At 41.7% G+C, this 7,467-nt stretch overlaps 1 pseudogene; it reads right to left on the bottom strand.

Moving 5' to 3' along the window:
* Positions 1 to 5,473: 5,473 nt before the first annotated feature.
* LOC121405120 lies at positions 5,474 to 6,487 on the bottom strand (annotated as a pseudogene).
* Positions 6,488 to 7,467: the final 980 nt, after the last annotated feature.

Genomic DNA, 7,467 nt, shown 5'->3' with positions numbered 1-7,467 from the left:
GATTTATAATGGCAGTTTTGAGAGATTTGGTGAAGAATGACGAAGCAGCAGTCTATATGGATGACGTAATCATTTCGAGTCAAGACATAGAAGAGGGTTTGTTAAAGCTGAGAAAAGTTTTGAAGGTAGCTGAATTGAATGGGCTACGTATAAATTGGAGCAAATGTCAGCTGTTACAACAAAAGGTTAATTTTCTAGGGTATATAGTAGAAAATAATACGATAAGACCAAGCGATGAGAAGACGAGGGCTGTCGAAAAGTTCCCAGTGCCAGGTGATAAGAAGGCAGTGCAGCGTTTCATAGGATTGACTTCTTATTTCCGAAAGTTTATTGAGAGTTATGCTGCTGTTGCAAAGCCGTTGACAGATCTGTTGAGGAAGGATGTTAAATTTCAATTTAAGGAGGTCCATCAAGTTGCGTTTGAACAACTAAAGTTAGCATTGACTAGTAGGCCTGTTTTAGAAATGTACAACCCGAAATTGGAGACAGAAATCCACACTGATGCTTCAAAATGGGGATACGGAGCCGTGTTATTGCAAAAGAGTTTGGAAGACGGCCAATTCCATCCTGTTCAGTACATGAGTCGTAGGATTAAGCCGTGTGAAGAAAAAATATCCTTCGTATGATCTCGAGGTTCTGGCAATTATCGAAGCGTTAGTAAAATGGCGTGTATATGTTTTGGGTATACAGTTCAAAATTGTCACAGACTGTAATGCGTTTACAATGACGATAAAAAAGAAAGATGTTCCTTTGAGAGTAGCACGTTGGGCCATGTACCTGCAAGATTTCAATTATGTTATTGAACATCGCTCAGGCACGAAGATGAGGCACGTTGACGCGTTAAGTCGTGTAGCTTGTTTTATGTTGGAAGAAAGCATTAGTCATCGTCTCAAAGAAGCTCAGCTAACCGACGATTGGGTGAAGGCTGTTAAAGGTATTGTTGAGGACAAAGAATATGAGGATTATTATATTCAGAATCAGATTTTGTTTAAGGATCCAGACAGGGAGCTTATTGTAGTGCCAGCTCTAATGGAAAAAGAGATTATCTCGATAGCTCATAACCAAGGGCATTTTTCAGCCAAAAAGACACAGGATATAATCGAAAAGTCGTATTATATTCCAAAATTGAAGGATAAAGTATCGCAGGTAGTAAATAATTGTGTTCAATGTATCATCGTTAATGAAAAGTCAGGGAAACGTGAAGGTTATTTGCAACCGATAGACAAGGGCGACAGGCCACTATTAACTTATCACGTTGATCACGTTGGACCGATGGAAATGACCAAAAAGCAGTATAATTATATACTGGTAGTCGTTGATGGTTTTTCCAAGTTTGTTTGGTTGTATGGTACTCGTAGTACAGGCGTTGAAGAGGTCGTGAAGTGTTTAGAAGTTCAGGCAACTAACTTTGGTAATCCGAACAGAATAGTGACGGATAGAGGTGCAGCATTTACTTCCAATTTGTTCCGTGAGTACTGTGAGGGGCAGAAAATTCAGCATTTAATGATTGCCACAGGAGTTCCAAGAGGAAATGGGCAAGTTGAAAGGATGCACAAGATAGTGATTCCTATGTTGTCGAAATTGTGTCAGGGTAGTTCTGGGAGTTGGTACAAACACCTAGGAAAGGTACAGCAGATTATCAACAGTGTTGAGCCACGAAGTACCAAGACAACGCCGTTTAAGATACTAACTGGATTAGACATGCGCATACCTATTGATCCGAACATAAAAGAAATACTAGAACAATCGCTAATAGAAGAGTTTGATAAAGAGCGTGAAAAGATTAGAGAGGAAGTATTAGAGAACATAGCACGGATACAGCAGGAGAATAAGAAGAGTTTTGACTCAAACAGGAAGATAGATAGACAGTATAAGGAGAATGACTTGGTAGCTATAAAGCGTACTCAGTATGGTACTGGGCTAAAACTAAAAGGAAAGTATCTAGGGCCGTATAAAGTTACCAAGGTAAAGAATCATGGAAGGTACGAAGTCGAGAAGATTGGAGATACTGAGGACCCTATAAGACTTCTACAGTTTCAGAGTATATGAAGCCTTGGCTAGACCCATCCGAGGCGAATGGTCCGTCAGGACAGCCGATTGTAGGTTATGGAGGACCGAGAGAGACACGAAGCGGCCGTAGTTTCGTCGCGTCGTCTGTATAGGCAGCCTTCGGCTCTGAGAGAGCCGAGAGCAACTAAGGAGATCAGTCGAAGTCGAGAGTCAGAGACAGTCAGTCGTAATTCAGCCACGCATCGTACGAAAATCACACACATAAGTTAAGAACATAACTGTACCACAAATTGTACTTGGAGCTAAGAAATATATATAATAAGTTCAACATCCATACTTATAAATAAATTGCCATTAAGCAAACAAACTATCTACATTAATAGAAATTTTCTTAATTGTTAATTTCTTCATCACACATAAAAAATTAAACGTCAAATTCATTTTCGAAATCCTCAAAAGTTTGATCTGGGCCTTCAATTTCACATAATAAGATAATTAACAAATCGATGGGAAGGGCTGCTTGCTGCTTGAATCAACAAAGAGACGTTGCACTCTTGATAGAGAGCACTTTTTGATAGACCTGCTGCTTTTTTTTTTTGCTCCTTCTCCTTTAAACAAGTAAGCCAACTTTGGATAACCAATTTGTCGATTATTGTTCCTATTTGATTCGCTCGTGTATAATTTTGTTGGGCTCAACCAATTTTAATCCTCATTTCAAAATATTTTCCGTTCCGCATGCATTTTTTCCATTTTGTATTACAATTTTTGACAAAATTTGAGTTTTGCTCTTTAAATATAAAAAACATGTTTTATAACATGAATGGTTTTATTTAATCTCCTTTTAAAAAAATCATTAATTGCATTTTCTTGGTCGGTTTTGCCTTTTTCCTTGCGCCATACATCAAACAGCTCTGCGGTTAAAAACTCGAAGTCCACATTGAGACAAACTGCCTTTAAATTAAAATGGATAGCTCTACGACATACAATTGGACGTACACTTATGGACCCTTATGGTCGTTTTATAATTCTTCACGAACCTGAAATATATTTCCAAGAAATGTGCTTTGAGAACGTTTACTACTTTTAAAAAAATATTAATAGAACACGCACAACTACAAGGTATTAGTACAACCATTACATAGTATAAGCCCGTGTGATTGCAATCCATTTTAAATTTCACAAAAAGAATGTTTCGCGTTTGAATATTGGCATTTTGAAAATAGGCTGCAAAAATATTGCAATCTTAAAGCAAGTGCTTTTCTGCAGCAACAGCTGTCTTTAACAGCTGATAGACTTAACATTGTTCTGTGATATAGAACATTTTTATACCCGTATTAAAAAAAGAGTTAAGGGGTATATTGTATTTGTTGTAAAAGTGGATGTGTGCAACGCAGAGAAGGAAACGTTTCCGACCCCATAAAGTATATATATTCTTGATCAGCATCAATAGCCGTCTGTCCGCCTCTGCCTCCGCCTCTGCCTCGTTCAGTGCGCGATCAACCCCTAGCGGAGGAGATGTAGAATATAAATGGTACATCTATAATCTACATGTTAGATGTAAAATATACATTGTAGATGTAGATAGCAGATGTAGCAAAAAAATGTAATATATTTGTTTTAATTCTAAAATTCTAAACAATTCTGCTCAAAAATGTATATACGACTGAGTACGGGTATAAGTTGAGTCGCGTCCCCAGAAGCGACTCACACTTTCCTTCTCGTTGCTATTGGAATTTACAGTTTGAAGTGTTCTTAAGGTGTTACCAAAAAAAACCAATTTTAATACTTTAAGAAAATGAATAAATACCCGAAAAATGGGAATTTTCCCCATAGTGGCAAGGGTGCACACGCTGGTTCCGGCTGTGTTATTAATAGTAGGAGTGGGTTGCAATATTGGCTTATGAATACATGCTCGCTGTCTGTGCCAAATCGTATTTTTTTTCCGCGTGCATACTATTGATTGGACCGTTTAAAGCCACGATCATGTGTTTCCTGGACAAATCGCTGAACTTTGCCGTTGTGTTGAGAGAGGACTTTCATCCCTCGTCTGGAGAGGATTATCTTCGTCAGTTTTTCTTACTGATAGCCGGTAGAGAAAACTGCTTCTTTCCGTTCCCGCCGGTGGTAGCAGTCGTGTCTTCCACAAACTTTTGTGCTGACTACACAACCCGAGTTGACTGAAACACTGATTCACCCTGCCACCATCCACCATCCATGAAACATCTGATGCATACAATTTGGTGCGGAGGAAAATTAAAATGAATTGAAGCCGTTGAAAAAGAAGAGAAAAATACTAGTATGCACATGAAAATTTGCGAGCTGTACCAAACTAGGATATATTAGCCGAGGTCGATGATGAGAGTTGATGAGACGTCCAGGTGGACGACGAAATGGGTCAAAACTCTGGGCTCCAGCAGGTGGTGCGTGTTGACATCATTCACAACGGCTGAGACTGTATCATGAAAGTCGAATCAAGAGCTCGGTTGCTGATGCTCTTGTGACCAGAGGTGCAGAGTGGCTGATATCTTGGCGGAGTCTATTCGAGCGGTCCTTGTGAGACCTCTGAGTTGTACTGCGGTATTGGCCTGATGTGAAAGTGTGTGTGCCAGTTGTGAGGCGGAGATAGCCTGTCCTGGGGTCTTGTGTGCCTTGTGGAAAGGACATTTTTGGTTGTGAAATGATGCAACAGATCGAATTTTGAGAATGGACAAATGTTGATTCTTGGCTCAGATTGTAGTGTTGGGTAAGATCGAGATAATGAATAAACCAAGATTTGAGCAAGATTATGATCCAACTTAGTGTTGCAGAGTAAAGTAGAAGATCAAGGGAATTTTTGTGTGTATTTTCTTAATCTATGTTGTAGAGTTCCTGCAGAGACATCTCCGACACATACAAGCTATATTTAGATAACGGGCTATTGAGATTAATATGGTTGCATTTATTCAGCAATAAGTAGTTCATTTTGATATAATGATTAAATTTATTTAAATGATTAATTTATATTGCACTGCAGAACAGATTTGTATGTTGCTGCCAATCAGCAGCGAACCACTAAAAGACTAACTTATCCAACACAAACTTTCGGTTGCCTCTGCTTTCGATCAGCATAAATTAATGCTGACCTTGCGCCTCGTGTGTGGTGTCCGTTGCAGACGGCCGGGATCCCACGATCGACGGATCTGCTTACTTGGAAGATATACAGAAGTTGATCTGCCCAGTGGCCAATTTGGTTGACAGTCGTTAATTTACATACCTTCATACATATGTTGGTTTTTATCTTCGGAGCTTTCCGCAACAGGGCCGTCTAAGCTCTAGGAGTCTAGACTCTAGAGTCTAGACTAATAGCGAACGAGAGATGCGAGTGAGCGGGGGTTGGCGCACCGAAGCAAGTGCGCAGAGACTATGAGAGCTAGAGCAACCGAATTTTGTGGGCAAGAGAGACAGATGTAGCGGAATAAAAACAGTAGCGAAATTATGGAAACCGATAAAATATGCTGAAATCGGACTGACTGAGCAATGGGTATAAATGTAGAGGCGCGGCTTTAGACACGGCTCACAACGTTCCGCCTAGAACTTTTCACCCTGCGCCTTGATGGTGATGTTGTGCACCTGCAAAGAATAGGGACGTCAGTAAGTACAATGTGTAGGCAGAGCGTAGGACAGCGCACCTGTACGTTGGGTGGAGTACCGATGGTCCAGAGCACCGCATCGGCTACATCTTCTGACTGGCATAGGCATGTATTGCTTGATGCACGTCTGGATCTGCTCGGGCAAGATGTCCGTGTCGACAATGCCAGGACTGATGGTCTGCAATTTATTTGTAGTGACGTCATTGCTAAAGTGATGGTAAAGGGAAGTGTCATCTTACCGAAACCCTGACACAGGTTTTGCTGCGTTGAAACTCCTGACGATATATTTCGCTCATGGCGCGGAGCGCAAACTTACTGGCCGGATAAATATTGAGTGAGGGGGAGCTGAGTACCTAAGTTGGGCACATGCTGTCCCGCCACGCTGTTCACGATGACCACGTGACCCTCGGCCCCGCGCTGTCTCATCGATTGAAAAGCCTCGCGGATGCAGTAAACACTGCCCATGACGTTCGTTTCTATAGTTTCGCGCATAGCTGCAGTGTTGGACTGACCGCTTAGCTCTCCGGTGGCAATGATGCCTGCATTGTTGACCAGCACGTCTACGCCACCTAACTGGCGTTGTGCCCAGTCAAATGCTGCCATTACCTGCTCCTCATGCGTAACGTCGCACCTCAGCCCGTGCAGACGCTCCTGCTCCTCCTCGGGTAATCCTGCCCGCAGCTGCTCAATTCGCTCCTGGCGACGCGCCAGGCCGACAACTACCAGACCAGCACCGACCAAAGCGCGCACACAGGCCGCACCAATGCCAGCACTGGCGCCAGTCACTATCGCCACTTTGTTGCGCCAACGTTCCATGGTGCCCAACGACTAAACTTCAGTGGCGTGCTGGTTTTAGGTCTGGCCTCTACTTTTCTGCTGCGGAGAATAGGGATGACAACGCATCGACGAAGGAAGCCATAGAACTAAACCGTCGGCTGTATCGATTTCCCCAGAAGTTGATTGGTGAATTAGGCCGAACTATTTAGCATCAGCCACCTCCCCCCACCCTAATAAACTCGCAAGAAAAAATCGGTAAGCGGTCTAATATTTTTTTTTTCAGAAAATGTCAACGTTTTGTGTTTTTATACCCGTACTCAAAAAAGAGTTAAGGGGTATATTAGATTTGTGGTAAAAGTGGATGTGTGCAACGCAGAGAAGGAAACGTTTCCGACCCCATAAAGTATATATATTCTTGATCAGCATCAATAGCCGAGTCTATATAGCCATGTCCGTCTGTCCGTCCGTCTGTCCGTCCGTCCGTCTTGATGAGCGCCTGGATCTCAGAGACTATAAGAGCTAGAGAAACCAAATTTGGTTTCCAGACTCATGTGATATCACACTGCTACAAGTGTATTTCAAAGAAATTTCCTTCTCGTTTTATATCAAACTAACGGACCCGGTGAACGTTGTCTCGCCCCATTTTTACGCCTTCAGATAAACTTCAGATTGATAATAAACGAGAAGTAACGTGTGAGTCGCTTCTGGGGACGCGACTCTACTTATACCCGCACTCAGTCTGTAAATACACTTTTGAGCTTATGATTTTTTAGAATTAAAAAAATACATTTTATATTTTTTTTGCTACATCTGTTATCTACATCTACTATGTATATTATACATCTAACATGTAGATTATACATGTACCATTTAGATTCTATATCTCGTCCGCTAGAGAGCGCTCGAGTACATAACGAGAAAGAGTGTGCGAGCGAGAAAGAGAATGAGTAGCAGGTCTCTTGCTGTAGGAGGCGAGGGAAGCAACTGAATATTAGTTTCTTCATTCTGGCTATAATTATGATCCGATCTGATTCAGATCCGGCAATCTGGT

This window comes from Drosophila obscura, unplaced genomic scaffold (assembly GCF_018151105.1).
Source record: "Drosophila obscura isolate BZ-5 IFL unplaced genomic scaffold, ASM1815110v1 contig_75, whole genome shotgun sequence".
Lineage (NCBI taxonomy): Eukaryota > Metazoa > Arthropoda > Insecta > Diptera > Drosophilidae > Drosophila > Drosophila obscura.
This window is presented reverse-complemented; position numbering and strand designations above follow the sequence as displayed.